This window comes from Bos indicus, chromosome 11 (genome assembly GCF_029378745.1).
Source record: "Bos indicus isolate NIAB-ARS_2022 breed Sahiwal x Tharparkar chromosome 11, NIAB-ARS_B.indTharparkar_mat_pri_1.0, whole genome shotgun sequence".
NCBI lineage: Eukaryota > Metazoa > Chordata > Mammalia > Artiodactyla > Bovidae > Bos > Bos indicus.
Genome location: NC_091770.1, coordinates 88,935,498 through 88,958,884, shown reverse-complemented (window position 1 = coordinate 88,958,884; position 23,387 = coordinate 88,935,498). Strand labels below are relative to the sequence as shown.

Sequence of the window (23,387 nt, the reverse complement as noted above, 5' to 3'; positions counted from 1 at the left end):
AGTGTGCTTCACTGGGTTAACTTGAATAGCAGCCCTGAGCCATTAAAGAGGACTTTGATAAGCAGGCTCTAAGGGGTTGTATCGAATCAAAAGATTCACCTTCTTGGAACTGAGGCTCCCCTTCAGACATCCTTTTAACTTACATGTGAAACTTCTTGAAGCTCTGTCCTCTTTCACGAACATACAAACTTCACCTCTTTACTAATGTTATTTGAAATTTACTGCTGCTGCTAAGTCACCTCAGTGGTGTCTGAATCTTTGTGACCCCATGGACTGTAGCCCACCAGGCTCCTCTGTCCATGGGATTCTCCAGGCAGGAATACTGGAGTGGGTTGCCATTTCCTCCTCCAGGGCATCTTCCCAACCCAGGGATCGAACCCATGTCTCTTATGTCTCCTGCATTGGCAGGCAGGTTCTTTACCACTAGTGCCATCTGGGAAGCCCGAATCAAGGCAAATGTTCAAGTCACGCATTCTTCAGAAATTCCAGTAAGTTGGCCCCTGTGGTCTGCACATGCCTCCCTTCCGAGGCTCAAGACTGGAAACCACTGCTGCTCTGTGGCTTGAAATCTCTCACAGACACCTCTGGGAAGCTGGTCAAGGCAGTGGGCCATCTCCCCAGGCACGTGTCCATACAATACCCATGAACATGAGGGTTACTTTTGGCAATATTCTGACTCGGCCTCTTCTCCTGTGGTTATGCTGTTAGACTCTGTTGCCCCTCACCTGAGCATCCAAACCAGGCTCCCTGTCGTGTGTCTGCAGATCTGTCTGCCTCCTCTCCATCCGGTGCCTCAGATAGCGCCCCACTTAATATCAATTCCTGGGTCGGAAGATCCACTGGAGAAGGGATAGGCTACCCACGCCACTAATCTTGGGCTTCCCTGGTGGCTCAGCTGTTAAAGAATCCACCTGCACTGAAGGAGACCTGGGTTCGATCCCTGGATTAGGAAGATCCCCTGGAGAAGGGAAAGGCTACCCACTCCAGTATTCTGGCCTGGAGAATTCCATGGACTGTAAAGCCCATGGGGTTGCAAAAAGTTGGATATGACTGAGCAACTTTCACTTTCACTTTAATATTCTTTAAATGAGCCTTAGTCATGCCTATTAAGTTCCATAAACTTTGATACACCTTATTATATACTTGGTACAGGAAGATCCCCTGGAGGAGGGCATGGCAACCCACTCCAGGACTCTTGCCTGAGAAACCCCACTGAAAGAGGAGGCCGGCGGGCTACAGTCCATGGGGTCACAAAAAGTCAGACACGACTCAAGCACGTGAGTCAGAGTCACAAGACTTAGCTAAGAGTTGGACAAAACTAAACAACAATGATGCCATAATTCTTGAGGTGGCATGATCTGTCTCAACCTTTATTTCCAGCCTCTGCTCTAAGCACATTTTTCTAGCAAGCCTCTGTATCAAACTGAATCCAGCGTGGCTTTTGCCTAGGATAGCTCTGTGTCCGTATTTCTCCATGACCTAAGCTTACTTCTTCTTCGAGGACAAATACAGATGACTCCTCTAAGTAAACTCACCTAATGCATAAGGCCAGGCCCCATTTCTCTGACAACTCACGGTATTTTATCATTTCTAAATTGTATTGCTGTTATACATTGCCTTTTAAAGTAATTGTTATTGGAATATAGATGCTTTACGATGTGCTAGTTTCTACTATAGAGCAAAATTGGAGAAGGAAATGGCGACCCACTCCAGTGTTCTTGCCTGGAGGATCCCAGGGACAGAGGAGCCTGGTGGGCTGCCGTCTATGGGGTCGCACAGAGTCAGACACGACTGAAGCGACTTAGCAGCAGCAGCAGCGTACAGCAAAATGAGTCAGCCATACATATACGTATACACTCTCCCTTTTGGACTTCCCTCGCGTTCAGGTCACACACAGTGCATTAAGTTGAGTGCCCTGTGCTATACAGTATATATTGTATTTGTATATTGTGTTTATTAGACTACGACTGCCTTGAAATCAGGGCTTTATGGCACTCAGCTCAGTCCTTGGCACTCCACAGCTGTTAGCTGAATACATGAAATTTTGTAGTATCATTTCTCCAGCTGGTTGTTACCGTAGGGCTCAGTGCATCTGTTGTCTTAGGGAAAATGAAGCCATTTTTGTCTTATTTCACTTTGGTGTTTTTGAAAACAATACCGGTATCCCCCTGGACAATAAAACTCAACATCTTCTGTATACTAAGCCCAACATGCTCTAGACAACAGAACCTGAATGACCTTAGTGTGTTGTGCTGTGTTAGTCGCTCAGCCATGTCCAGCTCTTTGCGACCCCGCAGACTGTAGCCCACCAGGCTCCTCTATCCATGGAGTTCTCCTTGGCAAGAATGCTGGAGTGGATTGCCATTTCCTTCTCCAGGGGATCTACCCTCTCCTGGGGACCTACCCAAATGACCTTAGGCTATAGTCAATTTGATGTCCATAGACCATTGTTGCTTTTACTAAGTAAAAGGAGACTAGGTTAAACACAAAGTCTGAATGAGCCAGTCATTTGTTGGGCTATATCACCCTGAGACATTTCAGTGGACTAGGGGCGAGGGCATGCGTCAGCTATCTGTTACCCTCGTATGGCATGGCTCCTGGAACGTGCTTTCCTCTCATTTACTCTCCTCCATCCTTTGAGTCCTAGTCAAGTTCCACCTCCTCCAAGAATCATTCCCTGTTGAAGACAGATACAAATAGTTGAGGCTATCCTTCAAATATCAAAGTACATGATCAATGTTTTTCATTTTTTACTTGCTACCATTTTGTAGCAAATAATATCTGTCAGTTACTCATTCCACTAATTATTATGGAGAAATGATCATGTGCCAAGGACTTGAAGACTAGTGGAAGGAGCTAATGAGTGATCATATTTACTAAACATTGTGCCAAATGTTACAAAAGAATGTGCACAGAAAAGTACAGGGTTGAAGAAGTAGAAGCTACATGTCTTAGAGTGAGAGATCACAGATGAATTTGCTTCACCAAATTTACTATAATTACTTGAATAAATGCCTTAATGTCAAAATAATATAAGGATGTCATTTTTGGTACTTTTAAGTTTACATCATGAGTACACTTTAGTTCTCTTTAGATCAAACTTAGTCATTGATATATTATTTGCCCTTCTAGTAACTAATGCAGCACATGACAAATAATAATGATCTGGAATGAGAAGCTGAAATTATATATATAATTTTCCTTTAACTAAGGAATACAATAAAATTCAAAGAAAATGACAGATGTGTTATCATCAGAGACACAGCTCAATGGAGGAAAAATTGTTGAAATTTTGCCCTCAACTTTCTTTCAGTAAATCCTTTTGTTCTACATTAAGGTGCCCTTTCTCAATCTGTTCTCACTCTTGTACTTTAACCATTCTTTAAGGTTTTATGTCCCTTTCACATCTAAACTACTCTCAAAAAATATCCTGGTATGTGTCATGTTTCAGGAGAGTGGAGATATTTTATGTGTTATATTTGACCTTGGGAAAATGCGTGAGGTGAAATGCAAGAGACAGTTGGGGAAGTATTTGGAAAGATCAACAGACATTTGGTTTTCTTGAAGATATACCCCAAGAGTACAGTTCCTATGTATAATCAGTCCTATGAGAACGTTTCTGTGGGTTGAATTGTTCTCTGAAAAGAGATGTTCAACCTGTAACCCCTGGCATGTGTGAATGTGAACTTGTTCAGAAATAAATGTCTTTGCAGATGCAGCCAGTTAAGACGAGGTCATACTACAGTAGGTTGGACCCTAAATCCAGTGTGGTTGGTATCCTTAGAAGAAGAGAGAAGATGTACAGACACGGTGAGAGACCACATGAGGACAGAAGCAGAGACTGGAGTGGCATGTGCACAAGCTTTGATTTGAGTCATTTGGCTTCCAAAACTGTGAGACAATAAGTGTTTATTGTTTTAAGCCATCTAGTCTCTGGTAATTTGTTGCAGCAGCTCAAAGAAACTGATACAAATATCAACTGTCAAACATAAACTATAAACTTGACCTGCTTGATCCCAGTTAACTGAAAAGAGCCCTTGCCATCACCTCACTGTGAGCTCTGACAGATGGTGTCAAAATGGAAAGCGCATCTGGACATGCTGAAAATTACAGTTTCATGCCATCAGCACACTGACCTCCTGAATAATCCTTTTCAAAAGAAATTCATTCACTCTTTGGTTCATTCATTTGACAAATGTTTGCTGAATGCATACTTTATACTAGCACTGTTCTAAGCACTGAAAATAAGTCAGTGAACAAGGAAGAAGGAATATCCCTCTGGGATGAGGTTTACATCACAGAGGTAGTTGATAAAGAATTTCAATATTTAGGAATCATCAAATTTGATAGCTCAAGTGCTTTGGCCAGTTTAATTTTTGTTCAGTTATGATGTGGAACATTAATCAGATAATTTGACAAATGTTATGATACTTTATGAAAAGGTTTGATCTACCTGTGTAGAGTGGAATAGATGTCCACTGGTTCTGGGGAAGAAAAGGAAGGAAAACTCTAAAAAGCATTGAAAGCATCATATCGCAGAAGAAGAATATTCAGGAACTATCCTGTGAATGCTTTCTGGGAACTTCCCCTGCTCTTTCCCAAAAGATTGAAAATTGTTTAACAGGGGTCACAGAGAATGAAATGGTTAGATGGCATCACCAACTTAATGGACATGAGTTTGAGCAAGCCCCAGGAGAGAGTGAAGGACAGGAAAGCCTAGTGTGCTGCAGTCCATGGTGTCTCAAAGAGTCGGATACAACTCAGCAACTGAACAACAACCAACAACAATGCTCTCTCTGGCCAAACACCTGTCAAATTCCCTATTTTCATTGATCTTAATTAGAAGCAAGAATTAATACACTTAATTAATTGCACATCTTGTCTCCTTAATTCCTCTGTTGCTTGTTTCTCCACTAGATAACCTACAAATAGAATTTTGAATTGGATCACCTCCTCTGAGGCCCCTTCAGTCCTGGCCTGGCCTGTCTTAGCAAAGCCCATCTTGGCCAAGGAAATGGCAGCTGAAGGACAGAAGCCCCAGAAGGGAAGCCCTGACATACACTGACCTGGGAACCTAGAGGCCCCTGGATGGACTGCTATGCATTCTTTCATTTTCGCTTTTAAAGATGAGAATGCTAAAGCTGAATGTCTGCAAGAAGATGAAAATCTCACCTAAAGCCACACATCTGGTGTGAAGGAGATAATGGTTCAAGTCTAGATTTGCTGGCCCTGAGGTCTGTTCTTTCATTTCTAAAACATAAAAGTAAGTGGACCAATCTCTGGAGCAACAAGAGGGATTGTCCCTCCACAGTCAAACATTAGGGACAGAACCCCCTGAAACACAGAGAACAGCATCACGCCAAGTTGGGGAGACGAGTTCACAACCAAGAAGGTACAGCTGGACAACCACTGGAATTTGAGTAAGATCACCAAACATGTATCAGTAGAAGGCATGTGGATCTTTTTGAGTTCATAGCTTTCATGGCTATTAATACAACCACAGTTCTGGAGACCTCATTGTCTATTGTAGTTCTACGCTTTTTTTTTTTTTAATTGTAGCTGACTTACAATATTATATTAGTCTCAGGTGTGCAACATAGTGATCTGATATTTTTATAGGCTATGTGCTATAAAATAATTATAAAATATTGGCTGCTATTATATCCTATGCTGTATATATTACATCCTTAACTTATCTATTTTATAGCTAGCTGTTTGTACCTCTTAATCCCCTTTCCCTCTTTTGTCCTCCCCACACACCTCTGTTCTCTGGATACCACTAATGCATTCTCTGTATCTGTGAGTCTGTTCCTATTTCATTATATTTGTTTGCTTTATATTTAGATTTCACATATGAATGAAACCATATGTTTGTCTTTCTCGTCTGACTTATTTCACTGAGCACAATACCCTCCAGATCCATCCATGTTGTTGCAAATCACAAAATTTCCTTGTTTGGTATTCTCCCGTATCTTGTACTAGCTGCTAGGCTGTACTCTTTGCCTGGAAAGGCAAGCCTGTATCTAATAAAAGGACAAGTTAAACTTTTACATTCACTTTTGGGCATTTGGGCCACAGTGAAAACAATGAAGAGCATTTCAGACAGTAAAACCCTTCAGAGCTGCACATGTATTTATTCTGGGCTGAGTCATATCTCAGGAGGGCAGCATGGTGAGACCTGAAAACCACTGCTGCTGAAGCGGTGAGTTCTCAGGGTTGCATTCACATTAAATCCAAGCAGTTAAGGGCAGACTGCCTCTCTTGGTTTGTGCCACCAATGCCTTTTAAAGCCCTTGGCACCTAGAGGAGGCTTAGCAAATACTCATGATGTCCCTAATCACTACTGGTTCTTTATCCATCAGAAATAGGTAACTGAGGCTGCAAATATGAAAGGATGAGATCTGCTGGACAAGTCTTTAACACTATTCTTAAACTTGTTAAGTTTTTCATGATTCTTATTTATAACAATTATTAGGAATACAAGTGAGGGTCAAATTTTTGAGTGTCTGCTACTTATTAATGTCTTGTTATAGATCACATTCCAGTACTCTTGCCTGGAAAATCCCATGGACGAAGGAGCCTGGTGGGCTGCAGTCCATGGGGTCGCTAAGAGTCGGACATGACTGAGCAACTTCACTCTCACTTTTCACTTTCCTGCATTGGAGAAGGAAATGGCAACCCACTCCAGTGTTCTTCCCTGGAGAATCCCAGGGATGGGGGTGCCTCATGGACTGATGTCTATGGGGTCACACAGAGTCGGACATGACTGAAGTGACTTAGCAGTAGCAGCATAGATCACATTTGCTCCCAAAAGTAGTTAACACGTATACACCCTTAGCAGTCCTCCTTCAGTTTCCTTCAGGTCTCCCACCAGCTGGTTCAAACACCAGGCTGCTGGTCAGTAGCGCAGACAGGTCAGTGAAAGCTCCTGTGGCTTCTCCTCCAAATACTTAGAGACTGAACTCCCACAGCTGAGGAGAAGCTGGGATAATATGGACTGAGCAGGCTCAGTGGCTTCTCTGTGAAAACACTGATGATCATAAACAAGACAAGGACAATGATAATGGTCACTTTTATTCAGTCTCGTTTGCATGAAATAAATCCTGGCAAAGTTTATGACAGTTTCTGGCAGGCAGCGGGAAATGCACCTTTGCAACTGCTCTTTGGTTAATTAAAATTATTCCTTCATCTTCTCTAAACAGCTTCAAGGGGTCACTTAGAGGAGCAGAGGGACTAGTCTAGTTCCATCTCACATAGGATTGTTCTGACTTCCATTAGGCCATGTGGATACTGTATGATAACCATCCCTAGGGATGTTCAAAATCCAGGAAGAAAAATACATAGAGAAAGTAATTTAGGAAATGAGATTTATGGTTTTAAATCCACACACTATTCAAATTATAAAAGACAAAACACACATATGAAACTAATTAATGTTAACCCATTTCAAAAGCAGGCCTGTATTAATAAATGCCAGGAACACCATACACTTCCTTTGGTTTCATAGTACAATGAGATATTAGGGCTGACAGAACCTCGGAAGGTTGTTTAGCACAGAACATCTCAGGATTATTAGAAGGATAACGTGTGATCAAAACTCCATATGTGTGGAGGCTGCATTAATTTCAATTGATGCAAGTTGTGAAGAACCATTTGCTAATCAAAAGATAGAAATTTGACATTAATAAGAATAAAATTTATTTTATTTGTAAGAGTGAGATTTTACTTATCATTTTGCTACTTATTATTTAGTGGCTTATCATTTTTGAGCAAATGGTAAGTTAAGTCATAGTTAGCATTCAAATATTTTCAAAAATTGTAGGCTGCCTTTGATGAGAGTTTTTAAATTATGACTCGTAGGGTTGATAAACAACAAGGTCCTACCATATACCATAGGGAACTACATTTAATATGCTATGATAAACCATGATGGAAAAGAATACAAAAAATTATATAAATATATATATACACACACATATGTATAACTCAATCACTTTGTTGTATAGCAGAAATTAACATAACATTATAAGTCAACTTCAATAAAACTTAAAAAGAATAATAACTCATTATTCATCAGTTCCTCTAGACACACTGAGCACCCTCCATGTGGCAGATGATCCACCCAGAGAAAGTCATTTTGTTGTTGTTGAAGCCGATCACTCTTTTTTGTTCGTTTGTTTAAATTAGAGGATAGTTACTTTACAATATTGTGATGGTTTTTGCCACATGTCAACATGAATTGACATTAGGTAAAATGTGTCCCCTCCCTCCTGAATTCCCCCTTTCCACCTCTCTCCTCCTTTTACCCCTGTAGGTTGTCACAGAGCCTTGGCTTTGGGTTCCCTGCATCATACACTGGACTCCCGCTGGCTATCTATTTTACATATGGCAATGTATGTGTTTCAATGCTATTCTCTCAAATCATCCCACCCTCTCTTTCCCCAACTGTGTCCAAAAGTCTGTTCTTTATGTCTGTGTCTCCTTTGATGACCTGCATGTAGGATCATCAGTATTATCTTTCTAGATTTCATATATATGTGTTAATATACAATATTAATCTTTCTCTTTCTGACTTCTCTCACTCTGTATAATAAGCTCTAGGTTCATCCATCTCATTAGAAGTGACTCAAATGTGTTCCTTTTTAGAGTTGAGTAATAGTCCATTGTGTGTATATACCACAACTTCCTTATCCATTCATCTGTTGATGGGCATCTAGGTTGCTTCCATGTCCTAGCTATTGTAAATAGTGCTGCAGCGAACACTGGGGTGCATGTGTCTTTTTCAATTCTTGTTTCCTGTGAGTATATGCTCAACAGTGGCATTTCTGGGTCATATGATAGCTTTATTCCTAGTTTTTTTTTAAGGATTCTCCATACTGTTTTCCATAGTGGCTCATTCAATTTGCATTCCCACCAACAGTGTAAGAGAGTTCCCTTTTCTCCACACTCTCTCCAGCATTTATAGTTTGTAGACTTCTTAATGATGACCATTCTGATTGGTGTGAGATAATACCTCATGGTAGTTTTGATTTGCATTTGTCTAATAATGAGCAATGTTGAGCATTTGTCATGTGTTTTTTAGCTATTTGTGTGTCTTCTTTGGAGAAATGTCTGTCCAGGTTTTCTGCCCACTTGTTTATTGGGCTGTTTGCTTTTCTGGTGTTGAGCTGCAGAGAAACTTGTATATTTTGGAGAGTAATTCTTTGTCAGTTGTTTAATTTGCTATTAATTTCTCCCATTCTGAGGGCTGTCTTTTCAACTTGCTTATAGTTTCCTTTGTTGTGCAAAAGCTTTTAAGTTTAATTAGATCCCATTTCTTTATTTTTGTTTTTATTTCTGGAACTGGAGGAATCAATGACTTCAGACTATACTGCAAAGCTACACTCATCAAGACAGTATGCTGCTGTTGCTGTTGCTAAGTTGCTTCAGTTGTGTCCAACTCTGTGTGGCCCCATAGACAGCAGCCCACCAGGCTCCACCATCCCTGGGATTCTCCAGGCAAGAACACTGGAGTGGGTTGCCATTTCCTTCTCCAATGCATGAAAGTGAAAACTGAAAGTGAAGTTGCTCAGTCATGTTCGACTCTTCGCGGCCCCATGGACTGCAGCCCACCAGGCTCCTCCATCCATGGGATTTTCCAGGCAAGAGTACTGGAGTGGGATGCCATCGCCTTCTCAAGACAGTATAGGCACAAAAACTGAAATATGTTCTTGTGGGACAAAATAGAAAGCACAGAGATAAATCCACAGACCTGTGGGCAACTTATCTTTGACAGAGGCAAAAATATACAATGAAGAAAAGACAGTCTCTTCAACAGGTGGTACTGGGAAAACTGGTCAACTATGTGTAAAAGGATAAGATTAGACTACTTGCTAACATCATGCAAATAAGCAAACAAACAAACAGAAAACTTAAAATGGATTAAAAACCTAAATGTAAGACCAGAAACTACAAAACTCTTGGAGGAAAACATAAGCGGAACACTCTCTGACATAAATCACAGCAAGATCATCTATGACTCACCTCGGAAGCTTTTATTCCAACTGTTGCAACTCTTGAAAAATTGGCCAAGGTCCCAAGGCAGCATGAGTCTCCATGGGCCAGCTCTTTTTTTTTTTTTTTTTTTGACAGCATCAGTCCTATTTTATTATATATGTGTGTGTGTGTGTGTGTGATTTTTACCCAACATACACACACACATGCACACCCACAACCATATATATGTATACCTACATATCAAAACTTGAAGGAAATACCTAGATATATCCAGGTCTTTATCTCTGAGAAGACTTTAAAAAAAAAAATTAAAGGCTTCCCTGGTAGCTCAGCTTATAAAGAATCTGCCTACAATGCAGGAGACAGTGGTTCAATTCCTAGGTTAAGAAGATCCCCTGAAGAAGGAATAGGATACCCACTCCAGTATTCTTGGGCTTCCCTGGTGGCTAAGATGGTAAAGAATCTGCCTGCAATGCAGGAGACCTGGGTTTGATCCCTGGGAATGTTTTTAGTGACATATTTAAGATAAAACATATTAAGAGCATTAATCCCATTTTGTGTGTGTGTGTGTATATATATATGGGTGATTTTTACCCAACACACACACACACATGCACATCTACATAAACATATATATGTATACCTACATACCAAAACTTGAAGGAAATACCTTAATATGTTCAGGTATTTATCTCTGAGAAGACTAAAAAGAAATTTATACTTTTAAGTATTAAAAAAAAATTACAACAAATACGTTTGTTTTAAAACAGCAAAGCAAGAATATACAATGGATTAAAGACAATCTCTTTAACAAGTGGTGCTGGGAAAACCGGTTAACCACTTGTAAAAGAATGAAACTAGAACACTTTCTAACACCATACACAAAAATAAACTCAAGATGGATTAAAGATCTCAATGTAAGACCAGAAACTGTACAACTCCTAGAGGAGAACATAGGCAAAACACTCTCCGACATACATCACAGCAGGATCCTCTATGACCCACCTCCCAGAATATTGGAAATAAAAGCAAGAATAAACAAATGGGACCTAATTAAACTTAAAAGCTTCTGCACAACAAAGGAAACTATTAGCAAGGTGAAAAGGCAGCCTTCAGAATGGGAGAAAATAATAGCAAATGAAGCAAGTGACAAACAACTAATCTCAAAAATATACAAGCAACTCCTACAGCTCAACTCCAGAAAAATAAATGACCCAATCAAAAAATGGGCCAAAGAACTAAACAGACATTTCTCCAAAGAAGACATACAGATGGCTAACAAACACATGAAAAGATGCTCAACATCACTCATTATCAGAGAAATGCAAATCAAAACCACTATGAGGTACCATTTCACGCCAGTCAGAATGGCTGCGATCCATAAGTCTACAAGCAATAAATGCTGGAGAGGGTGTGGAGAAAAGGGAACCCTCTTACACTGTTGGTGGGAATGCAAACTAGTACAGCCACTATGGAGAACAGTGTGGAGATTCCTTAAAAAACTGGAAATAGAACTGCCTTATGATCCAGCAATCCCACTGCTGGGCATACACACTGAGGAAACCAGAACAGAAAGAGACACGTGTACCCCAATATTCATCGCAGCACTGTTTATAATACCCAGGACATGGAAGCCATCTAGACGCCCATCAGCAGATGAATGGATAAGAAAGCTGGGGTACATACACACAATGGAGTATTACTCAGCCATTAAAAAGAATACATTTGAATCAGTTCTAATGAGATGGATGAAACTGGAACCTATTATACAGAGTGAAGTAAGCCAGAAAGAAAAACACCAATACAGTATACTAACGCATATATCTGGAATTTAGAAAGATGGTAACAATAACCCTGTGTACGAGACAGCAAAAGAGACACTGATGTATAGATCAGTCTTATGGACTCTGTGGGAGAGGGAGAGGGTGGGGAGATTTGGGAGAATGGCATTGAAACATGTATAATATCATGTATGAAACGAGTCGCCAGTCCAGGTTCTATGCACGATACTGGATGCTTGGGGCTGGTGCACTGGGACGACCCAGAAGGAGGGTATGGGGAGGGAGGAGGGAGGAGGGTTCAGGATGGGGAACACAGGTTTACCTGTGGCAGATTCATTTTGATATTTGGCAAAACTAATACAATATTGTAAAGTTTAAAAATAAAATAAAATTTAAAAAATAAAATAAAACAGCAATAAATATACTATTAAACAATTGGTTTTTCATCTTTGGCTCAAACTGGAAAAGGACATATATATTTTATCCAAACAGAGATTCAGTTCAGTTCAGTTCAGTTGCTCAGTCATGCCCGACTCTGCAACCCCATGGACTGCAGCTCTCCAGGCCTCCCTGTCCATCACCAACTCCCAGAGTTTACCCAAACTCATGTCCATTGAGTCGGTGATGCCATCTAACCATCTCATCCTTTGTCATCCCCTTCTCCTCCTGCCTTCAATCTTTCCCAGCATCAGGGTCCTTTCAAATGAGTCAGTTCTTTGTATCAGGTGGCTAAAAGATTGGAGTTTCAGCTTCAACAGCAGTCCTTCCAATAAACACCCAGGACTGATCTCCTTTAGGAAAGACTGATTGGATCTCCTTGCAGTCCAAGGGACTCTCAAGAGTCTCCTTCAACACCACAGTTCAAAGCATCAATTCTTCGGCAGTCAGCTTTCTTTACAGTCCAACTGTTACATCCATACATGACTACTGGAAAAACCATAGCCTTGACTAGATGGACCTTGGTTGGCAAAATAATGTCTCTGCTTTTTAATACGCTATCTAGGTTAGTCATAACTTTCCTTCCAAGGAGTAAGCATCTTTTAATTTCATGCCTGCAGTCACCATCTGCAGTGATTTTGGAGCCCCTCAAAATAAAGTCTGCCACTGTTTCCACTGTTTCCCCATTTATTTGTCATGAGGTGATGGGACCGGATGCCATGATCTTAGTTTTCTGAATATTGAGCTTTTTTTTGTAAATTAATTTATCTATTTTAATTGGAGGCTAATTACTTTACAATATTGTAGTGCTTTTTGCCATATATACACATGAATCAGCCATGGGTATAAATGTGTCCCCCATCCTGAACCCCCTCTCCCACCTCTCTCCCCATCCCATCCCTCAGGGTTGCAAAACAGCAAAAGAGACACAGATGTAAAGAACAGGCTTTTGGACTCTGTGGGAGAAGGCGAGGGTTGGATGATTTGAAAGAATCACATTGAAACATGTATATTACCATATGTGAAATAGATCTCCAGTCCAGGTTCGATGCATTGAGACAGGGCACTCAGGGTCGGTGCATGGGCCAGCTCTTAATCCAACTTTGTGAACCTAAGAAGGAGATAGGATCTGATCACCATAGAACCCAATCAAACTGTTTTCCTTATTTGTTTAGTGTAAAAGGAGAATTCTAGAATTTAAAACTTTTAACTTTGTTTTATACAGCTGAGACTTCTTATTAATGTCTGAGATATGTTTGAGTCCTGAATACATGCTTCATACACTAAAAAAAAAAGGGATCCATTTCATTACTCTGAAAAGGATGCCATAATGTATCCCTAAGTCTCACCTTTCTCAGTTTTATACAAAGAAGTATGGATGGCCCTTACATAATTTGGGAACTAATCGTTGATGGTGGAAAGAAAGAGGCCATGAAAAATTCCTGACTTCTAACTTCAGCTCCAAGCTCCAGAATCCTTACATTATTATTAACTATTTCATGCCACTTCCTCCACCTCCTCAATACCCCCTAACATACTTATTTTTTTCTTTGTCTTTAGATGCCACATTTATAAAACCGATATATTTCTTGACAAATACATTCTGAGATTGTTACATTTAATTTAATTAATGGTATTGTATAATAAGTAGAGTGACCATATAATTTATTTTCCAAACCAGGACACCTTGAGATTTAAAAGGGGAGCTAGTAATAATAACTCTGAGATAACAGGCAAACCTGGGGTTGCCTTTGCCAAATTGATACTTATGATCATGTTAAATATAAACTCAAAGCTTTTTCTTAATTCAATCTCTAAGTTTTTTCAGATCTTTCTATAATTCAGATTAGTGAGTAGTGAAGTTTATTACAAATATGCCCTAATATGCTACCATATGCAAAAATAAAATGAATTATCCCCTTTGTTTTTCTTTTTAATTTATTGGACTGTAGTTGATTTATAATGTTGCATTAATTTCAGGTGTGCAGCAAAATTATGCATATACATATGAGCGTGCTCAGTCGCTTCAGTCATGTTTGACTCTTTGCAACCTTATGGACTGTAGCCCTCCAGGCTCCTCTGTCCTTGGGATTCTCCAGGCAAAAATACTGGAGTGGGTAGCTGTTCCCGTCTCCAGGGGATTTTTCCAACCCAGGAATCAAACCCAAGTCTCCTGCGTTGCAGTCAGATTCTTTACTATCTTAGCCACCAGGGAAGCCTGTATTTTATATATAGTAGTGTGTGTATCGGAGAAGGCAATAGCACCCCACTCCAGTACTTTTGCCTGGAAAATCCCATGGACGGAGGAGCCTGGTAGGCTGCAGTCCATAGGGTCGCTAAGAGTCAGACACGACTGAGCAACTTCACTTTCACTTTTCACTTTCATGCATTGGAGAAGGAAATGGCAACCCACTCCAGTGTTCTTGCCTGGAGAATCCCAAGGACGGCGGAACTGGTGGGCTGCCGTCTATTGGGTCGCACAGAGTCGGACACGACTGAAGTGACTTAGCAGCAGCAGCAGCAGTGTGTGTATGTCAATCCAAATTTTCTAATTTATCCTCCCCCCACCCCTCCTTACCCCCTGGGTAACCATGAGTTTATTTTCTTCATCTGTTACTCCTTTTTTGTAAATACAGTCATTTGTACTTCTTTTTTTTTTTTTTAGATTCCATATATGAATGACAATCTCTAGGCTTATCCATGTTGTTTAAGAGGCATTATTCTTTATTAGGACTGAGTAATTGCTTTTTAAAATCAACATTCTTTTTATTGCTACTGTATTTGGCATTCTTTTGTCTATTTTTATAATTGCTTATATTAGTACTTCCAGGCCTGCAAATTGACTATTAATGTCCTTTATGCTTTGGTCATTTTTCTGATGGATTTTTCTTTCCTTGCTGATTTGTAAGAATTCCTATGTTGTCTAGATGTGACTATTTAGCAAATTTAATATTTTATAAATATCTTGTATTTGGTGCCTTCTTACAAGTGTGTCTCCAGTGTTCCTGGTTAAATACAAATTTATATGCTGATGTAGTCCTGTCTATTCAATTTTCCTTTTATGTTTTGTGGCTTTGAAATTCTATGGAGAATCTCCTTAGTCTCAAGGTCACAATGATGTTTTTTTTTTTTTTTTCTTCTCAATTTTTGTGTGTTTTCTATCTCTACCTTTCACATTTAGGTCTTTATTACATTTGGGGTTTATTTTCTGATTCTAGAAATAAAATGTTTTAAATCAGTTCCACTTCAAAAATGAAAGTGGTCCATTTTTGAAGTGCTGTGAGTTAGCAATCCAACTTTGATCTTCAAATGTAGTGACTCAGATTTTTCATTTCTAAACATCTCTCCTTTCACCATGGATTTGGGTGGTCATCTCTAGCATACAGCACATTTGCAGATTATTGGATCTATTCTTTGTCCCTATTTGTCAAGTTGTATTCAAAAAAACTGTTTTCGTTATGATTGTTTTGAAACATATTATCTGGTAGAGTTTGCCTCCATCCCCTCTCTTTTTCTCTAACATTTCTTAACTACTGAAAACATTGTTTAATCAATTTGCCAACTTTGACAAACAAACAAACAAAAACAAACAAACAAAAAAAAAACCTGCTACTGAGAATTTAATTAAAATTACATTGCACTGATATAAATAAGATAGTTTTAAAATTAACTCATCTAAGATTGACCACAACAAAAAGGATGAGTGATGACCTTTGGAAATTCTTTCCTCCATGAAAGAAATAAAAATGCTGGGGGGAAAAATGGTTAGATTCAACCTTTTCAGAACTCTAGAAATTAGCCAGAGGCTGGAAGCAATCTATGGAAGCATTTATTCAAGAAAATCGACTGTGTCTCAGTAAGAAAAGCAAGTTGGATTATGCACTGCCCTACTGCCTCTCTCCTTTCGCCAGCTCCATGGGAATCTTGAAAACCAATGCTCTGCAATCACAATGGAAATCAGTAGCTTGGCAACCACCAGAGGAGGCAGACTGAGAGTGGGGTGCCTTCAAAGACCTGTATTTAGAGAATTCATCACATACATATAACCCCCAATAGTATGAATAGATGATTTCTCCTCAGAAGCATGGAGGCCAGAAAACACCAGGATGGCAAATTCACATTGTGACAACTCACTCACCCAATCAGAGGACTCTTGCGCATGTCTGTCTGTCTGTCTGTCTGTCTCTGTCTCTCATCTATGTAGTTAGTTTTTCTTGATAATGATTTTGTACATTCTTTCAGTTGTCCTTGAACCTTATTTTTTGTCACAGTTATAAATGTTGAATTTTATGTATTTTTTTAACACCAAAAACATTTTGTATTGGGATATAGCTGATTAACAATGTTGTGTTAGTTTCAGGTGAACTGTGAAGGAACTCAGACATATGCAATTATAAATTGTATCTCTATGGCTTTGTAAAATGTTTTCTGGGTATATATTTCTAGTTGATGTGGAAAGCACTGCTGTGTTTTGCTTATTGATTATCTCTCTGGCCATCTGGCTGAATTTCTTAACAGTAGTAATGACTCATGAATTAATGAACCATTGGGATTTATCTCTCTTAGGATTTCTATTGAAACGATCATGTGATCTCCAGTCAGTTCAGTCGCTCAGTCCTGTCCTACTCTTTGTGACTCCACGGACTGCAGCACGCCAGGCCTCCCTGTCCATCACAAATTCCCAGAGTTTTCTCAAACTCATGTCCATTGAGTCGGTGATGTCATCCAACCATCTCATCCTCTGACATCCCCTTCTCCTCCTGTCTTCAATCTTTCCCAACATCACGGTCTTTTCCAATGAGTCAGTTCATCGCATGAGGTGACCAAAGCATTGGAGTTTCAAGTTCAGCATCAGTCCTTCAAATGAATTTGTGGGACTGATTTCCTTCAGGATGGGCTGGTTGGATCTCCTTGAAGTCCAAGGGACTCTCGAGAGTCTTCTCCAGAACCACAGTTCAAAAGCGTCAATTCTTCAGTGCTCAGCTTTCTTTATAGTCCAACTCTCACATCCATACGTGATTACTGAAAAAACCATAGCTTTGACTAGATGAACTTTTGTCAGCAAAGTAATGTCTCTGCTTTTTAATATGCTGTCTAGATTGGTCATAGCTTTTCTTCCAAGGAGCAAGCGTCTTTTAATTTCATGTGATCTCCAAATAATGATAATTTCATCTCTTCCCTTCTTATCTTTATATGCATTTCTGTTTCTTTTCTTTTTGGGTCCACCCATTCAGCTTCCATTTTATCATTCATGGCCTTTTAAGGGTAAAGTTTAAACACTCAGGTCATTCATATCTCTTCTAGAGACTCTTAGTTCTCTATTTTATAATTCTCAGGATGGAAGAGTCCAGGATACAAGTTGCAGGCAGTGACGGCTGGACCATTGGGCTTGAGTTGGAGCTTCCTGGAAGAATGTAATATGAGGACTCATTTGAAGTCAGGAATAAACAGGCAGCCATTCTGTCAACTCAAGCTCCCACTCATGGTGCAGTGATGCTTGGTGCCTGAAGAATGGGACTTGTTGCCTTCCACCATATGATTATATACTGTTCAAGGTGAAAACTTGTTTTCAGTATGAAAATTAGATAGAGTGATCACTTACAGACAGTGGTGAGATTTTACCTGGCAGAGTCATGGTTCCTTGGGAATAGACATCTGTGCTTGGATTACATTGGATGTGCAGATGCGGGCTGTCATTTGCTTAAACAGTCCCATATTCCCCTGGTTCCTCTCCCTTGTCTCCCCTCCCAGGGGGTTTAGAGAGACATATTTTGCCTGTTAGCTCTGAAGAGAACCCTGTCCACTAGCTGATAAGACTGGGGCGGGATGAGCAGGCCAATTTGAGGCAAACAGAGAATGTTCTATTATGATGCGACTGCTTCCTGTTTGTTTGCCTCCCTTGCTGTGGAGTTCCTAATGATGTGGTGAAAGCAGTGGGCTTTAGTGTATATGGAGTGATGAGAATGAATGCCCCCTTTGGAAGCCTACCAGAAGGACCTGCCACATTTCTCAGTAGGGGGGACTTCCATCTGTAACCCATGGAGTTGGAAAACAATGAAAATGAGAAAGGGATTTCATGCCAAATAAAAGAGGCCTCCAAGAACTTCCCTGGGGGTCCCATGGCTAAGACTCCACATTTCTAATGCAGGAGGTCTGGGTTCAATCCCTGGTCGGGGAACTAGATTCCACATGCTGCAACTAAGAGGTCACGTGTGGCAACTACAGATTCCATATGCTGCAATTAATACCCAATGCAGCCAAATAAATAAATACATTAGAATTAAAAATAAAAGATGTCTCCATATGCCTCTAATTTTATCTCAGGTGCTTAGCTATGTTCAGAAAGACCAAAGACCAATTTATAATTCTCATCCTTACATTTGTGTAGCTTTTGACATTTTGTTGGAAGTAACATTTTGTGACTATGAATATCCAGATGTTAACTTCTCAGAATGACTGAAGACCGAGGTTTTCCCCATGCATATGAGACAACCACCCAGTGAATTCACATGTAAAGCTTAGCAGAGTTCATGTTCAGACCATTGTGCTGCTGGTCTCAGAACTCTATTTACCATCATGGATGAGAAGTTATCTAGACCATCTATCTGTCTATTTAAAAGTGGAAAGAGAACTAGCAGTTACTGAGATTTTCACATGGTAAGCACTGTGTCAAGTGCTTTGTATATGTCTTCACATTTAACTACATGGCATTTTGTGAGGTGCTTACTGTTACTCTCAATCAATAGATGAAGTAACCGAGTTTCCAAGGTGATCATTAACTGGTCCAGAGGACTGAGCTACATTGGACAAATACTGATAAAGACATGCATGATGTTATTTTTTTTCTTTCATTTTCCCTATGCAATTTCCACTGAACAGTTTTGTAATATGTCTGAAATACAGTGTTTAAATAAATACTAGCCTAATGTAGTCTCACCTTGTAAAGAAGAGAAAAAGGCAAATGACAGAGCTTAGCCATTGGTCACAAAGCTATTTACCCCATGCTGCCTCTTTACATAGTAGACAGGCTCTGAATAGCTTTATCCCTCACACATGATTTTCTTTTCCCCATGGATCTACAGATATTACAGAAGACAATTATAGAGATTCCAAAAGCTGTACAGTGAGGGAATAAACCAAATTGTCCTTTGGTGATGACAGAAGATCTACCATAAGTTAAAAGATCAGAAACACAGAAATATTTGTCATCCTTTCTAAGTGCAGCATAGAGTTTGGTATCTGATCCAAGTTGGACCCAGATCTAACTACAAATCAAACCATATGGTTTTGTTAATTAGAAATCTCAACTAGAAGCAATACTCCTGATGGAGTCCTGGACAGCAGGGACTCTGAAAAAGGAAGGGAGAAAGAAGAGAGGGAGAGAGGGAAGAAAAGAGGGAGGAAAAAGGAATGGAGGGAGGGGGGAGGAAAGAAAGAAGAAAGGAAGGAAGAATGAAGAGGGAAGGAAGGGACAGAGAGAGGGAGGGAAGAAGGAAGGAAGAGAGGGAGGGAGGGAGCAAGTCCAGTCAACAGTTTATAATCTTTCTTAGGTACACTGCTTCTTAGGGGAGCAGAGATCAAGATTTTGTTTGAATTTTTTTTTTAATTTTGAAAATATACTTCAGTGTTCCTAATCAATGTATTAATTAAAAGATTATGAAAACTACTTTGATTTTTTAAATGTGATAATAATCAAGGTTAGCATTTTTAACATGGTACTTAGTTTATTTCCAAGCTTAGAGCAGTTTGTTTTAAAAAGTAAGCACTGTCTCCCCAGATACCTCGGAATTGTGAGGATTTCATGTCTATGTATGCTACTGAGCTATGCAACAAGTACTTTCATAGCACCATCTTTGTGCCAGGTATAATTCTAAGCATCAGTGGAACAAAAAAGAAAGAAAAAAAATGCATATATTCCTGCCATCGTGGAGATATTGTCTATCGAAAATTTTAAATGAAATGTCAAGATTCCAGTAGTAGATAAATGGGAACGATCCCTTGACATATGAAAGAAAACCCAATAAATGTTTATAAATTCCTTGGCCAATAATCAAAGATTTTTCAGATTAAAATCACATTGTGATAGAAAAGTTAAGATGCACCAGCAGTCACTCCAATATTGTTGAGTGTGTGCAGAACTTAGTGTACACTGAGGACACCTCCAGTCCAATAGAACAACAAGAATCCAGAGATCTGTGATGGTTTCCCCTTCTCTGTGGCCAGAGGGTTCCATCATTTGGATCTTCCCTAAGGGAAGATGGTGATGGCAGCCATGAAATTAACAGACGCTTACTCCTTGGAAGGAAAGTTATGACCAACCTAGATAGTATATTGAAAAGCAGAGATATTACTTTGCCAACAAAGGTCCATCTAGTCAAGGCTATGGTTTTTCCAGTAGTCATGTATGGATGTGAGAGTCAGACTGTGAAGAAGGCTGAGCACCAAAGAACTGATGCTTTTGAACTGTGGTGTTGGAGAAGACTCTTGAGAGTCCCTTGGACTGCAAGGAGATCCAACCAGTCCATTCCTAAAGGAGATCAGTCCTGGGTGTTCATTGGAAGGACTGATGCTGAAGCAGAAACTCCAATACTTTGGCCACCTCATTCGAAGAGTTGACTCATTGGAAAGGACCCTGATGCTGGGAGGGACTGGGGGCAGGAGGAAAAGGGGACGACAGAGGATAAAATGGCTGGATGGCATCACCAACTCGATGGACGTGAGTTTGAGTGAACTCTGGGAGTTGGTGATGGACAGGGAGGCCTGGCCTGCTGCGATTCATGGGGTAGCAAAGAGTCGGACACAACTGAGCAACTGAACTGAAGGGACGATTTAACAGAAGCAAAAATCTACTCAACTGCATTCACTACAGTGTTGCTTAAAACAACCGAAAATTCCCCATCAGTAATTTGCTAATTTTTTATATGAAAAGAATGTTTTCTATGTGGAAATGGAAACTTTTCTGTGTGTTTTTAAATTTTAAAAAGGCAAAGTACAGAATACCATTTTTCTTATTGTGGCAACTATTCAATATATGAAAGAAATCTGTCTAGACAAAGACCAGGATAAAATAATGGAAAAAGAAATTATTGGTTACATGTGTGTCTTGAGATAAGAAAATATTTAATTTTTCTGAACATTATTTAAGCTTATTGCATCCTCTTTCCCATACATAAAATAAATAGATGCAAGAACAGATAAAGGAAATGGAATTTACCATAGGCTGATCAACAGATTTAAAAAAAATTAATCAGAGATGAGTGAAGAACAAATGAAATCAGTCATCAGGCTTGAAAATATAATACAGATGGTTCCCTGGTTGAAAATAGGAGTCCTCTAAAATTAACCATGAGCCCACCTGGTGGGATTTGGAAAAATTCAGTCAGCATCCCGCATGTGAGAGCAACCCAATCCACAGTATGGAAATTGAAAAATGCCCAATCAAATTTATTTCTATTAAATATCTAGTGTTCCCATAAAATTGCCCAATCACTGTTAAGGATACACAATTTGGAATATCTGTGATGTAGATAAAGCATCATTATATGACACATATCTGAATGTTATTCTCCAGATTCAGAAAAAGGCGGCTTGCCTGTGATGGTCTGGAGAAAACAACAGGAAACACTCTCTACCTCACCTTCTTTCCTGCCTCCAACCCTTTCATCCCCTTCTTTCCCTACCACTTCCCACCCCCAATGAAATCTAAGCCATGTGCCTTTTTTCAACATCTGCTTCCTTTCTTTTCTTTCATGGAAAAGGCGCATGAATAATCAGACCGCGCTGCTGCTGTTAATTGTAAAAATCATTAGTAAACTTCCAGGTGCTGTTTACTATATAAGCATTGTAATTTTCTATCCTAAAATCAGCAACTCCCCCGCCTCATTGTCTGCCCCGGGGCCTGAGCGCTGTGCGGTATGAGGCTGTCAAAAGCAGTTGCAGCCCCATTTGCTGGGACTGAAAGAGAGCGACCCACACCTGCAGCGTTTGAGGCAATAATTCCTAATATTAAGCAGACCTCATGAGGAGCAGGCCCTTTTCCAGCATCCTCATGATTCCACACGTTGCAATCCCTGGGAAATCACTGAACGCCACCGTGATTGACTGACATCCACCCCCAGTTCTTTCTTCCCCTCTCTGCCCCTGCTGCACCCCACTTCCCAAGGATTCTGGTGAGAAACCTATGAAGAAGATAAGGCCGAACTGGACCCCAGTAAATCTACCCAGTAAGCTGAGGTGTCTGCATTTTGCTACCGCAAAGAAGTGCGGAGCATCCTGGAGAATTTACTAAGAGAAGATCGGAGCACAAAGAGGAAGTAACTTGCCCAAAGCCACACAAACACTGCCTAATGCTTCTGTTACACAAAACAGATTACAACTTCCATCTGTTTCCTTGAAGGCACCTGTGGTTTTCCTGAAAAAAATCAAGATAAAAGGAAACAAAGCATGCGTTTACATCTTTCCCAGGTAATAACACTGCAGCCTGGAATGCACCTGCTGCTCTTTCCTCGGGCCTCACAATTCCTGTTCTGCTGCTCCAGGTAGGATCTCAGCCAGCCTTCCGGGATCACTATAGGAGCTGCCCGCTACTCACAGGCTGATCTAGCTGCTGCTTTGCTGGTAGTCTGCTGCACTTTGTAAATGTACACCCATAGCCACTATTCTATGGCACTGTATCATCTCTTTGCATACCCCTGTCTCAGTGGTTTCAGAAGTGCCTCTACTGCAAGGAGCTCCCCTTCCTTTCTTATATTCTCAGACTATTACATACCTGAATGAATAAACAAACTATACTGATGGAGCTTTTCTAATACCCAACACTTTTTTAATAAATGTTAACACTAGGAAGTTCTTAGCGACTCTGTAATTTGACTTCAAATTTAATTTCCTTATCTGAGGACCAAAAGCCCTTAGGGACTATGCTGAACGATATTCCAATTTGGCATCATTGCCACCCCTTTCCACAGTTTTCTGTATCTTAGAGAAGAATCCTAGCATGCATTTTCAGACCTCCTTTCCACCAGTTTTCAGGTGCTGGTGACAGTGAGAGAGGAAAAGCGGTATTCTCTATGAGCAGTGGCAGATAGGAGCAGAGCCCGCCTCATAGCTGAAAGTATGGGTAGAAGATGGTTGTGACCGTCTCAGCAGCTTTCAAGCAATCTCTTGCACATCTCT

The 23,387-nt window shown here is 40.1% G+C and overlaps 1 long non-coding RNA gene across 1 annotated transcript; it reads right to left on the bottom strand.

Annotated features, from left to right (window-relative positions):
- Positions 1-2,488: 2,488 nt before the first annotated feature.
- On the bottom strand, positions 2,489-18,004 carry LOC139185678 (uncharacterized). Its single transcript, XR_011569167.1, has 3 exons — positions 17,838-18,004; positions 13,232-13,326; positions 2,489-2,677 (listed from the first exon to the last, which is right to left on the bottom strand). It is a non-coding gene; the product is annotated as an uncharacterized lncRNA (long non-coding RNA).
- Positions 18,005-23,387: the final 5,383 nt, after the last annotated feature.